The sequence below is a fragment of the Phyllobates terribilis genome, unplaced genomic scaffold (genome assembly GCF_046119375.1).
Source record: "Phyllobates terribilis strain yellow unplaced genomic scaffold, ASM4611937v1 Scaffold_489__1_contigs__length_1346288, whole genome shotgun sequence".
NCBI classification, from domain to species: Eukaryota; Metazoa; Chordata; class Amphibia; order Anura; family Dendrobatidae; genus Phyllobates; species Phyllobates terribilis.
This window is the reverse complement of record NW_027363249.1, coordinates 341,408-355,009: the sequence shown is the minus strand read 5'-3', so window position 1 is coordinate 355,009 and position 13,602 is coordinate 341,408. Positions and strand designations below refer to the sequence as shown.

Here is a 13,602-nt window from a genome sequence, read left to right as displayed (position 1 = left end):
TGGATCTGTGTGGTCTCCTGACACATCTGTTTTAGTAATCTTATAAACCCTATAAAATCACAAATGTGCAGAATTTGTGTTTCAGACCACTGTGCAGTGCCTTTGAAGGCTATGTTCACACATTGCGTTTTTTTCAGCGTTTTTTTAATGCAAATTTTCAGCTGTGTTTTACAGTACAAGCAAAGTCTATGAGATTTCAGAAATCTCCTGCTCACACCCTGGTTTCTGTATGATCAGTATTTTGTGATTTGCATTGTTTTTTGCTGAATAGAGCACGTCACTTCTTTCAGTGTATTTCACCCATTGAAAGTAATGTGTAGTGAAAAAACGCCTAGTGTGAACATAGCCTTACATCTAATTGACAATGGGGTGTTACCTTACTCCTTGTCCATGTCTAATCAGTTTGGACAGTAGGCATAATCACTACGACCAGGGGCCTGGCAGTGGCCAGTTGTCAATGTATCCACACATTTCCAGAAGATTGGCACAACGCAGAGGACCTGGGAAGAAGAGATGCCACGGTATTGTTACTTCATAGGGAATACACCTCTTTATTTTGGTAGATGAGGTCTTTGTCAAACACATCTTCAGCAAAGGAGAACGAAATGAAAGGATTAATGTATGTGTTAATGACCCAGTTCTGCGTGTGCTCTACGTAAAATGTGGCTGCAGATGGCTGTGCTGCATCGACACGTGAGGTTTGGGAGCCCCCTTACATCTAATGGGTGGGGGTCTTACATTGAGGTCCCCACTTCAGACATTTCTGATATTTCCAGTGAATTTTCCAAGGAAGTTTCAGATAAAAATACCATAAGAAAATGTGGTCAACCTTGTTTTAGTTTTTTTTTTTTTAATATATAATATTTTTAGTTATAGTCTTTGTTATGTTCACATAGAAGACCGGTGGGTTTTTTCTTTTTTAGTAACAAAGTATATACAGTGGGGAAAATAAGTATTGGATACACTGACGATTTTGCAAGTTTTCCCACCTACAAAGAATGGAGAGGTCTGTAATTTTTATCGTAGGTACACTTCACCTGTGAGAGACAGAATCTAAAAATAAAAAACAGAAAATAACATTTTATAATTTTTACATACTTATTTCATGCAATTATGCAAATTAATTATTTGATACAATAGAAAAACAGATCTTAATATTTGGTACGGAAACCTTTGTTTGCAATTACAGAGGTCAGACGTTTCCTGTAGTTCTTGACCAAGTTTGCAGACACTGCAGCAGGAATTTTGGACCACTCCTCCATACAGATCTTCTCCAGATCTTTCAAGTTTCGGGACTGTTGCTGGGTGCAGTTGTCCTGTCCCCTTTGCAGAAAAGCACCCCCAAAGTATAAGGTTTCCCCCAGCATGCTTCTCAGTTGGGACGGTGTTCTTGGGGTTGTACTCATCCTTCTTCTTTCTCCAAACACGGCAAGTGGAGTTGATACCAAAAAGTCCTATTTTGGTCTCATCTGAGCACATGACCCTCTCCCATGCCTCCTCTGGATCACCCAGATGGTCATTGGCGAACTTCAAACGGGCCTGGACATGTGCTGGTGTGAGCAGGGGACCTTGCGTGTCCTGCAGGAGTTTAATCCATGACGGCATAGTGTGTTACTAATGGTAATGTTTGAGACTGTAGTCTCGGCTCTCTTCAGGTCATTGACCAGGTCCTCCTGTGTAGTTCTGGGCTGATTCCTGACCTTTCTCAGAATCATCCTTATCCCACGGGTCGAGATCTTGCATGGAGCCCCAGACCGAGGAAGATTGACAGTCATCTTGTGTTTCTTCCGTTTTCTAATAATTGTGCCAATGTGACGCCCTGTTGTGCATGGAGTCACAGACCAAAGGGGGGTGCATTTCAGGTTTTCTCCACAAGAGGCCCTCAGAGCATTCACACACCTCCACCCTACCTCAGAACCACCAGAGGGAGCCCTTTAGTGAATATATAAAGGAGGGTGGAGGCAGGAAGAGGGGAAGTTCAGTCAGTTGTCTAAGGAGTGAGTCCAGTCAGGAGTCTCTGCTGAGACACAGAAGGTTAGTGACTCAGCAGGTTTCTGCTGAGAGGAGTTGTTTGGAGTCTGCTGCAAGCAGCTCAGAGAGAGACAGCTAGGAGCGTTGCCGACGCTCTAAAGAGCGGCAGAAGAGGCAGCCAGCTTACTGCCAGTGTGTATAGCCTAGTGAGGGCCCAGAGTAGGCCGAAGGCTAGTGGAACAGTAGCATCGGGGACCGAGGAGCTTCATAAGCTCACCCCAGAAATATACCGGACACCGGCTCCGAGTCTGCAGAGCAGTATATCCTCTGTGGAAAACAACCGGATCTTTCCTGGAAGACTTCAGGTCTCAGGATAGCCCAGGAGCTGACACGTAACAGGACCAGGAGGCACGGAGGCTCCGCCATACCAGGAGCGTGCTCTTCAGCAAAAGGCCCTAACACCAGGTCAGCCGGCGCAACACAAGGACTAAGTTAGGCCTAGTTTGAGACAGGCCATAAACTACACAAGCGGCAAGGATACAGGAGGCCCTATACCTGCTTACTGGGGAGAGACCTGCAGTGCACCCCTCACCCTACAGTGCTCTGGGCGGTACCGCAACTCCACCAGTAAAAAGGTGCTGAAGCCAAACGTGAGTGTGTCTCCCATTTTTTCCTTGGACCCGACTGGGTCACTGCCATATAGTGCACCTTACCGAACACCGCTGCCCTGAGGCCTAGCTCCACCTGTGGGGAGCTACCCCATCATAGCTGCCGTAACACCGGCCTCAGTGGACTGCCGCAGCGCTGGTGGTCCACACCAGACACCACAGGTGGCGTCAGGAACTTTCATTTTCCATTTAACCCCTTTTTTTTTTAAGAGAGACCCCAGGGTACGGGCCCGGGAGCCGACCACCGCGACATCCCCCAAGGCCAGGCATTAAGGCCCGGGCGCCGAGTAGTCCCCATCCCCTTGGTGCCACACCAACAGTTGTTGCCTTCTCACCAAGCTGCTTGCATATTGTCCTGTAGCCAATCCCAGCCTGGAGCAGGTCTACAATTTTGTCCCTGGTGTCCTTAGATAGCTCTTTGGTCTTAACCATGGTGGATCGGTTGGAGTGTGATTGATTGAGTGTGTGGACAGGTGTCTTTTATACAGGTAACGAGTTCAAACAGGTACAATAAATACAGGTGAGGAGTGCAGAGTAGGAGTGCTTCTGAAAGAAAAACTAACAGGTCTGTGAGAGCCAGATTTCTTGCTGGTTGGTAGGTGATCAAATACTTATTTCATGCAATGAAATGCGATTTAATTATTTAAAAATCATACAATGTGATTTTTTTTGGATTTTATTTTTAGATTCTGTCTCTCACAGTTGAAGTGTACCTATGATAAAAATGACAGACCTCTCCATTCTTTGTAGGTGGCAAAACTTGCAAAATCGGCAGTGTATCAAATACTTATTTTCCCGACTGCGTGCGTGTATGTATATATATATATGTGTGTGTGTGTATGTACAGTACAGACCAAAAGTTTGGACACACCTCATTTAAAGACTTTTTATGTATTTTCATGACTATGAAAATTGTACATTCACACTGAAGGCATCAAAACTATGAATTAACACATGTGGAATTATATACTTAACAAAAAAGTGTGAAACAACTGAAAATATGTCTTATATTCTAGGTTCTTCAAAGTAGCCACCTTTTGCTTTGATGAATGCTTTGCACACTCTTGCCATTCTCTTGATGAGCTTCAAGAGGTAGTCACCGGAAATGGTCTTCCAACAATCTTGAAGGAGTTCCCGGAGATGCTTAGCACTTGCTGGCCCTTTTACCTTCACTCGGCGGTCCAGCTCACCCCAAACCATCTCGATTGGGTTCAGGTTTGGTGACTGTGGAGGCCAGGTCATCTGGCGTAGCACCCCATCACTCGCCTTCTTGGTCAAATAGCCCTTACACAGCCTGGAGGTGTGTTTGGGGTCATTGTCCTTTTGAAAAATAAATGATGGTCCAACTAAACGTAAACCGGATGGAATAGCATGCCGCTGCAAGATGCTGTGGTAGCCATGCTGGTTCAGTATGCCTTCAATTTTGAATAAATCTCCAACAGTGTCACCAGCAAAGCACCCCCACACCATCACTCCTCCTCCTCCATGCTTCACTGTGTGAACCAGGCATGTAGAGTCCATCCGTTCACCTTTTCTGCGTCGCACAAAGACACGGTGGTTGGAACCAAAGATCTCAAATTTGGACTCATCAGACCAAAGCACAGATTTCCACTGGTCTAATGTCCATTCCTTGTGTTCTTTAGCCCAAACAAGTCTCTTCTGCTTTTTGCCTGTTCTTAGCAGTGGTTTCCTAGCAGCTATTTTACCATGAAGGCCTGCTGCACAAAGTCTCCTCTTAACAGTTGTTGAAGAGATGTTTCTGCTGCTAGAACTCTGTGTGGCATTGACCTGGTCTCTAATCTGAGCTGCTGTTAACCTGCGATTTCTGAGGCTGGTGACTCGGATAAACTTATCCTCAGAAGCAGAGGTGACTCTTGGTCTTCCTTTCCTGGGGCAGTCCTCATGTGAGACAGTTTCTTTGTAGCGCTTGATGGTTTTTGCAACTGCACTTGGGGACACTTTCAAAGTTTTCAAAATTTTTCGGACTGACTGACCTTCATTTCTTAACCGGTTCAGGACCGCCCACTGTACATAAACGTCGACGCTGCCTGGGCTCTGTGCAGCGCCGACGTTTAAAAACGGTGGGTGGTCCCGCAGCGCTCAGGACCCCCAGGGTCCTGCTAGCACTGCGGTACCGGTTCAGAGCGATAGCTCTGACATGTGGCATCATGGGGACCTGATTGGATCAGGTCCCCATGATGTTAACCTGTTCCTATCTTCTAGATGCCGCGATCCATAGCGATCGCGGCATTTAAAAGATAGGGACAGCTGGTGGTCGGCGATCGGGACCCCCCACATACCTGTCAGCGGCGGGGATCCCGGTGCTGTGACCTCTGACATCATCGAGACCTGATTGGCTCAGGTCTCGATGATGTCAGCGTCACACCAGCCAATCAGAGAGATCACCAGGGAAGTTTGTTTTAGCAACAAACTTTCCCGGGCGATCTGCCTGATAAATGTAGTTTCTCCTCCGATCTCAGTGAGAGAGCAGAGGAGAAACAGTGTGACAGGAGCTGTCAGCCTTGCCACTGTGAAAGTAAAAAAAAAATAAAATAAAAAAGAAAGTAAGAGTTAGGGTTAGTGAGTCTGTCAGATCAGTCAGTCCTGTCAGATCAGTCCAGTCAGATCTGTCAGTCAGTCAGTCCTGTCAGATCAGTCCAGTCAGATCTGTCATTCCTGTCAGATCTGTCAGTCAGTCAGTCCTGTCAGATCTGTCAGTCAGTCAGTCCTGTCAGATCTATCAGTCAGTCAGTCCTGTCAGATCTGTCAGTCAGTCAGTCCTGTCAGATCTGTCAGTCAGTCAGTCCTGTCAGATCTGTCAGTCAGTCAGTCCTGTCAGATCTGTCAGTCAGTCAGATCTGTCAGTCAGTCAGTCCTGTCAGATCAGTCAGTCAGTCCTGTCAGATCAGTCAGTCAGTCCTGTCAGATCTGTCAGTCAGTCCTGTCAGATCTGTCAGTCAGTCAGTCCTGTCAGATCAGTCCAGTCAGTCCTGTCACATCAGTAAGTCAGTCCTGTCAGATCAGTCAGTCAGTCCTGTCAGATCAGTTAGTCAGTCCTGTCAGATCAGTCCGGTCAGTCCAGTCCGGTCCCGTCCTTTCAGTCCGGTCCGTTCAGTCCAGTCAAAAAATATAAAAATAAAATGGCCCGTCAGACTTATACCGCAGAGGAGGTGTATGCCCTGCTGTGTTCTGACACTGATGACAGCGCAATCTCAGATGGAGATGTGGATTTTGAGGGCTTTAGTAGCGGCGACACTGAGAGCCCAGAAATGAGCAGTGATTCTGTTCCATCCTCAAGCCCAAGGACCAGTACAGCAATAGGGGCAAATAGCGCTACTGGAGAAACGTCTCCAAATCAGGGAACACTGCCCAGTACAAGCGCTGTCCCTGCTACTAGTGAATTGGCGCACGCCAGTGTACAAGGGGCGTTGCCCCATGATCTAGCATTTCCCAGATGGGAGGCTTCAGATTCGGCTGCTCCATTCAGCCCTGATTTCAACGCCATTCCTGGTATAAATGTGGAGGTGGAAGATTTTGGACCAATTCATTTTTTTAATTTGTTTTTTACAGACAGCTTGCTAGAGCATATTGTCGTGCAAACAAATTTATACGCGTCCCAATTCATAAGCCAGAATCCCCGATCTTACTATGCTAGGGCAAATTTATGGACACCAACTAATGTCCCGGAAATAAAAAAAATTTTAGGACTTACATTTGCCATGGGGCTTGTTAAAAAACCGAGCATTCGATCCTACTGGTCCAACCACCCTGTTCAAGCCACCCCTATGTTTTCAGTTATTCTGCCTAGGACCCGTTATGAAATGCTCATGCGGTTTTGGCATTTTAACGACAATAGTCAATGCCTGCCCAGAAATGCCCCAGAACATGACAGGTTATATAAAATTAGACCCATCATTGAAAATTTGTCAGAAAAATTCTTAAGCCTCTACACCCCAACACAAAATATTTCTATAGATGAGTCCCTTGTAAAATTCAAAGGAAGACTGCACCTCAAGCAATTTATCCCATCTAAAAGGGCAAGGTTTGGAATAAAGCTCTATAAAATGTGCGAAAGTTCAACCGGATACACATCCGCTTTTCGCATATATGAGGGGAAAGATAGCCAACTAAACCCACCAGGATGCCCTACTTATCTGGGGACATCTGGAAAAATTGTTTGGGAGCTGATAAGTCCATTTTTTCAAAAAGGCTACAATCTATATGTGGACAATTATTACACCAGCATACCCCTATTTAAAAGTCTGGTTGAACACAACATCGGGGCTTGTGGGACCATCCGTAAAAACCGTCAGGGGTTTCCACAACCATTGGTCAACCAAAAGTTTCAAAATGGGCAGTCAGGGGCTGTACGCAACGGAGAGCTGCTTGCCCTGAAATATAGGGATAAGAGGGATATTTTTGTCCTCAGCTCGATCCACACAGATGCCACAAGGGCCACTGTAGAACTAGGATCCACCACTCCGAAGCAAAAACCTGTGTCAGTCATTGACTACAACAAACACATGGGGGGTGTGGACCTTGCAGACCAGGTTCTACAGCCATACCAGGTATCAAGAAAGTCCTATACCTGGTATAAAAAGTTGGTTATCTATTTGTTTCAGGTGGCCACATACAATTCTTTTGTGTTGTACAAAAAAGCAGGAAATTCAGATCCTTTTCTTGATTATCCAGAAAAGGTAATTGAAAATCTTGTCTTTCAAAGTGTTAGCCCCGCTCATCCATTAGAATCTGAGGATGTGAAAAGACTCACTGAGCGACATTTTATTGCACTTATTCCAGCAACGGAAACAAGAAGGAACCCCCAGAAAAGATGTCGTGTATGTACTAAGAGAGGAATGAGGCGTGATACCCGCTACTATTGCCCACAATGCCCATCATTGCCAGCCTTATGCGTCACTGACTGCTTTAAAATCTTCCACACAGAACCACGTTTTTAAACTGTAAAAATGTATCCCAATTTGTCATTCAAACATTTGGTTCATTTAGTGAATGACACATTCGAGTAGAGCTCACTTAATTTCCAGGGGGGGTTCTCCAGAATCTTAAACCTTCCATTGCGTGCTTGTTTCTGGAAATCATCCATTGAGTTAAAATGGTCACTAAACCCATAGATGAATTCCCAGAGAGGTTTCATTTCCAAAATGGGGTCACTTCAGGGGGGATTCTTTAGCTCTGGTACTCTGAAAAGTGCCAAAACAGCATAATCCCCCCTGAAGTGACCCCATTATAGAAATGACACCTCTGTGGGAATTCATCTATGGGTTTAGTGACCATTTACCTATCTACTTATTTTGCCACCACTAGATTAATTTATACAGAGGAGTAGATTGTAAAATTCGGTCACTTGTTGTGGGTTTCCTCTGTTTAGGCACCTCAGGGGCTCTCCAAATGCAACATGGCGTCCGCTATCCATTCCAGTCAAATTTCCATTCCAAAAGTCAAATGGCGCTCCTTACCTTCCAAGCCATGCCGTGCGCCCAAACAGTGGCTTTGCACCACATATGGGGTATCAGCGTGCTCAGGAGAAATTGCACAACACATTTTGGGTTCCATTTTTTCTGGCTGCCCTTGTGAAAATTAAAAATTTGAGGGTAAAGTAGCAGTTTTGTGTTAAAAATGTGTTTTTTTATTTTCACACTTCAACATTATAAAATTCTGTGAAGCCCCTGGGGGTTCAAGGTGCTCACCACACATCTAGATAAGTTCCTTGAGGGGTCTAGTTTCCAAAATGGGGTCACTTGTTGGGGGTTTCCTCTGTTTAGGCACCTCAGGGGCTCTCCAAATGCAACATGGCGTCCGCTATCCATTCCAGTCAAATTTCCATTCCAAAAGTCAAATGGCGCTCCTTATCTTCCAAGCCATGCCGTGCGCCCAAACAGTGGCTTTGCACCACATATGGGGTATCAGCGTGCTCAGGAGAAATTGCACAACACATTTTGGGGTCCATTTTTTCTGGCTGCCCTTGTGAAAATTAAAAATTTGAGGCTAAAGTAGCAGTTTTGTGTTAAAAATTTGTTTTTTTATTTTCACACTTCAACATTATAAAATTCTGTGAAGCCCCTGGGGGTTCAAGGTGCTCACCACACATCTAGATAAGTTCCTTGAGGGCTCTAGTTTCCAAAATGGGGTCACTTGTTGGGGGTTTCCTCTGTTTAGGCACCTCAGGGGCTCTCCAAATGCAACATGGCGTCCGCTATCCATTCCAGTCAAATTTCCATTCCAAAAGTCAAATGGCGCTCCTTACCTTCCAAGCCATGCCGTGTGCCCAAACAGTGGCTTTGCACCACATATGGGGTATCAGCGTGCTCAGGAGAAATCGCACAACACATTTTGGGGTCCATTTTTTCTGGCTGCCCTTGTGAAAATTAAAAATTTGAGGCTAAAGTAGCAGTTTTGTGTTAAAAATGTGTTTTTTTATTTTCACACTTCAACATTATAAAATTCTGTGAAGCCCCTGGGGGTTCAAGGTGCTCACCACACATCTAGATAAGTTCCTTGAGGGGTCTAGTTTCCAAAATGGGGTCACTTGTTGGGGGTTTCCTCTGTTTAGGCACCTCAGGGGCTCTCCAAATGCAACATGGCGTCCGCTATCCATTCCAGTCAAATTTCCATTCCAAAAGTCAAATGGCGCTCCTTACCTTCCAAGCCATGCCGTGCACCCAAACAGTGGATTTGCACCACATATGGGGTATCAGCGTGCTCAGGAGAAATTACACAACACATTTTGGGGTCCATTTTTTCTGGCTGCCCTTGTGAAAATTAAAAATTTGAGGTTAAAGTAGCAGTTTTGTGAAAAAAAGTTAAATGTTCATTGTTTTCTTCCACATTCCAAAAATTCCTGTGAAGGACATGAAGGGTTAATAAACTTCTTGAATGTGGTTTTGAGCATCTTGAGGGGTGCAGTTTTTAGAATGGTATCACTTTTGGGTATTTTCTGTCATAAAGGCTCCTCAAAGTCACTTCAAATAAGATGTGGTCCCTAAAAAAATGTTTTTGCAAATTTTGTTGTAAAAATGAGAAATCGCTGGTCAACTTTTAACCCTTATAGCTTCCTAACAAAAAAAAATTTTGGTTCCAAAATTGTGCTGATGTGAAGTAGACATGTGGGCAATGTTATTTATTAACTATTTTGTGTGACATATCTCTCTGATTAAAGGGCATGAAAATTCAAAGTTTGAAAATTGCAAAATTTTCAAAATTTTCGCCAAATTTCTGATTTTTTCACAATCAAACGCAAGTGATATCAAAGAAATTTTACCACTATCATGAAGTACAATATGTCACAAAAAAACAATCTCAGAATCAGGGGGATCCGTTGAAGCGTTTCAGAGTAATTACCTCATAAAGTGACAGTGGTCAGAATTGAAAAAATTGGCCCGGTCACGAAGGCAAAAACAGGCTCTGGCGCGAAGTGGTTGAAGTAATGATGGCCACTCGTTTTTCTTTACTTAGCTGCTTTTTTCTTGCCATAATACAAATTCTAACAGTCTATTCAGTAGGGCTATCAGCTGTGTATCCACCAGACTTCTGCACAACACAACTGATGGACCCAACCCCATTTATAAGGTAAGAAATCTCACTTATTAAACCTGACAGGGCACACCTGTGAAGTGAAAACCATTTCCGGTGACTACCTCTTGAAGCTCATCAAGAGAATGCCAAGAGTGTGCAAAGCAGTCATCAAAGAAAAAGGTGGCTACTTTGAAGAACCTAGAATATAAGACATATTTTCAGTTGTTTCACACTTTTTTGTCAAGTATATAATTCCACATGTGTTAATTCATAGTTTTGATGCCTTCAGTGTGAATGTACAATTTTCTTAGTCATGAAAATACAGATAAATCTTTAAATGAGAAGGTGTGTCCAAACTTTTGGTCTGTACTGTATATATACACTGCTCAAAAAAATAAAGGGAACACTTAAACAACAGAATATAACTCCAAGTAGATCAAACTGTCCACTTAGGAAACGACACTGACAATCAATTTCACATGCTGTTGTGCAAATGGAATAGACAATAGATGGAAATCATTGGCAATTATCAAGACACCCTCAAAGGAGTGATTCTGCAGGTGGGGACCACATCTCAGTACCAATGCTTTCTGGCAGATGTTTTGGTCACTTTTGAATGTTGGTTATGCTTTCACACTCGTGGTAGCATGAGACGGACTCTACAACCCACAGAAGTTGCTCAGGTAGTGCAGCTCATCCAGGATGGCACATCAGTGCGAGCAGTGGCAAGAAGGTTTGCTGTGTCTGTCAGCGTAGTGTCCAGAGGCTGGAGGTGCTACCAGGAGACAGGCCAGTACACCAGGAGACAAGGAGGGGGCCGTAGGAGGGCAACAACCCAGCAGCAGTACCGCTACCTCCGCCTTTGTGCAAGGAGGAACAGGGGGAGCACTGACAGAGCCCTGCAAAATGTCCTCCAGCAGGCCACAAATGTGCATGTGTCTGCACAAACGGTTAGAAACCGACTCCATGAGGGTGGTATGAAGGCCCGACGTCCACAGATGGGGGTTGTGATCACATCCCAACATTGTGCAGGACGCTTGGCATTTGCCACAGAACACCAGGATTGGCAAAGTCGCCACTGGCGCCCTGTGCTCTTCACAGATGAAAGCAGGTTCACACTGAGCACATGTGACAGACATGACAGAGTCTGGAGAGGCCGCGGAGAGCGATCTGCTGCCTGCAACATCCTTCAGCATGACCGGTTTGGCAGTGGGTCAGTAATGGTGTGGAGTGGCATTTCTTTGGAGGGCCGCACAGCCCTCCATGTGCTCGCCAGAGGTAGCCTGACTGCCATTAGATACCGAGACGAGATCCTCAGACCCCTTGTGAGACCATATGCTGGTGCGGTTGGTCCTGGGTTCCTCCTAATGTAGGACAATGCCAGACCTCATGTGGCTGGAGTGTGTCAGCAGTTCCTGCAAGATGAAGGCATTGAAGCTATGGACTGTCCCGCCCATCCCCCAGACCTGAATCCGATTGAGCACATCTGGGACATCATGTCTCGCTCCATCCACCAACGTCACATTGCACCACAGACTGTCCAGGAGTTGGCGGATGCTTTAGTCCAGGCCTGGGAGGAGATCGCACAGGAGACCATCCGCAACCTCATCAGGAGCATGCCCAGGCGTTGTAGGGAGGTCATATAGGTACGTGGAGGCCGCACACAATACTGAACCTCATTTTGACTTGTTTTAAGGACATTACATCAAAGTTGGATCAGCCTGTAGTGTGTTTTACCACTTTAATTTTGGGGGTGGCTCCAAATCCAGGCCTCCATTAGTTAATAAATGTGATTTCCATTGATGATTTTTATGTGATTTTGTTGTCAGCACATTCAGCTTTGTACAGAACAAAGTATTCAATGAGAATATTTCATTCATTCACATCTAGGATGTGTTATTTGAGTGTTCCCTTTATTTTTTTGAGCAGTGTATGTATATGTGTGTGTATATATATAATTTTTTTTTATTTTTTTTAATACATATTTCACTTTGGAGCTGACATAAGTCATGGACATGGGCTTTGTATCATGATATGTCTCCAATTTAGCAAATCTAGATCATGAAAGTAACTCTGTGACCTGCCATGTTGTCACCCTGAGTAATATGCTATAGGTATCATTACTGAGTCATATAGTGATGAAGTGATTGACAGTTGCTCCTGCTTTCTATCGAGCGTCTCTCCCGCTCTCTCTCTCGAGCGTCTCTCCTGCTCTCTCTCTCGAGCATCTCTCCTGCTCTCTCTCTCGAGCGTCTCTCCTGCTCTCTCTCTCGAGCGTCTCTCCTACTCTCTCTCTCTAGCTTCTCTCCTGCTCTTTCTCTCAAACGTCTCTCCTGCTCTCTTTCTCGAGCGTCTCTCCTGCTCTGTCTCTCTCGAGCGTCTCTCCTGCTCTCTCTCTCAAGCATCTCTCCTGCTCTCTCTCTCTCGAGTGTCTCTCCTGCTCTCTCTCTCTCGAGCATCTCTCCTGCTCTCTCTCTCGAGCGTCTCTCCTGCTCTCTCTCTCGAGCGTCTCTCCTGCTCTCTCTCTCGAGCGTCTCTCCTGCTCTCTCTCGAGCGTCTCTCCTGCTCTCTCTCGAGCGTCTCTCCTGCTCTCTCTCTCGAGCTTCTCTCCTGCTCTCTCTCTCGAGCGTCTCTCTCTCTCTAGCGTCTCTCCTGCTCTCTCTCTCTCGAGCGTCTCTCCTGCTCTCTCTCTCAAGCTTCTCTCCTGCTCTCTCTCTCGAGCGTCTCTCCTGCTCTCTCTCGAGCACCTCTCCTGCTCTCTCTCTCGAGCTTCTCTCCTGCTCTCTCTCTCGAACATCTCTCTCTCTCTATCGTCTCTCCTGCTCTCTCTCTCTCGAGCGTCTCTCCTGCTCTCTCTCTCGAGCGTCTCTCCTGCTCTCTCTCTCTCGAGCGTCTCTCCTGCTCTCTCTCTCGAGCATCTCTCCTGCTCTCTCTCTCTCGAGCGTCTCTCCTGCTCTCTCTCGAGCGTCTCTCCTGCTCTCTCTCTCTCGAGCGTCTCTTCTGCTCTCTCTCTCTCGAGCGTCTCTCCTGCTCTCTCTCGAGCGTCTCTCCTGCTCTCTCTCTCTCGAGCGTCTCTCCTGCTCTCTCTCTCGAGCGTCTCTCCTGCTCTCTCTCTCGAGCATCTCTCCTGCTCTCTCTCTCGAGCGTCTCTCCTGCTCTCTCTCTCTCGAGCGTCTATCCTGCTCTCTCTCTCGAGCGTCTCTCCTGCTCTCTCTCTCTCTCGAGCGTCTCTCCTGCTCTCTCTCTCTCGAGCATCTCTCCTGCTCTCTCTCTCTCGAGCTCCTCTCCTGCTCTCTCTCTAGAGCGTCTCTCCTGCTCTCTCTCTCTCGAGCATCTCTCCTGCTCTCTCTCGCGAGCGTCTCTCCTGCTCTCTCTCGAGCGTCTCTCCTGCTCTCTCTCTCTCGAGCGTCTCTTCTGCTCTCTCTCTCTC

General features: G+C 46.0%; 1 protein-coding gene and 1 pseudogene across 2 annotated transcripts in view; one reads left to right on the top strand and one right to left on the bottom strand.

The window, feature by feature from the left end:
• Positions 1-13,602, bottom strand: part of LOC141230050 (uncharacterized) — a 349,419-nt gene that overhangs the window by 194,167 nt on the left and 141,650 nt on the right. The window lies entirely within an intron of this gene.
• LOC141230053 (vacuolar protein sorting-associated protein 37A-like) overlaps positions 1-13,602 on the top strand; it is a 33,259-nt pseudogene that overhangs the window by 1,221 nt on the left and 18,436 nt on the right.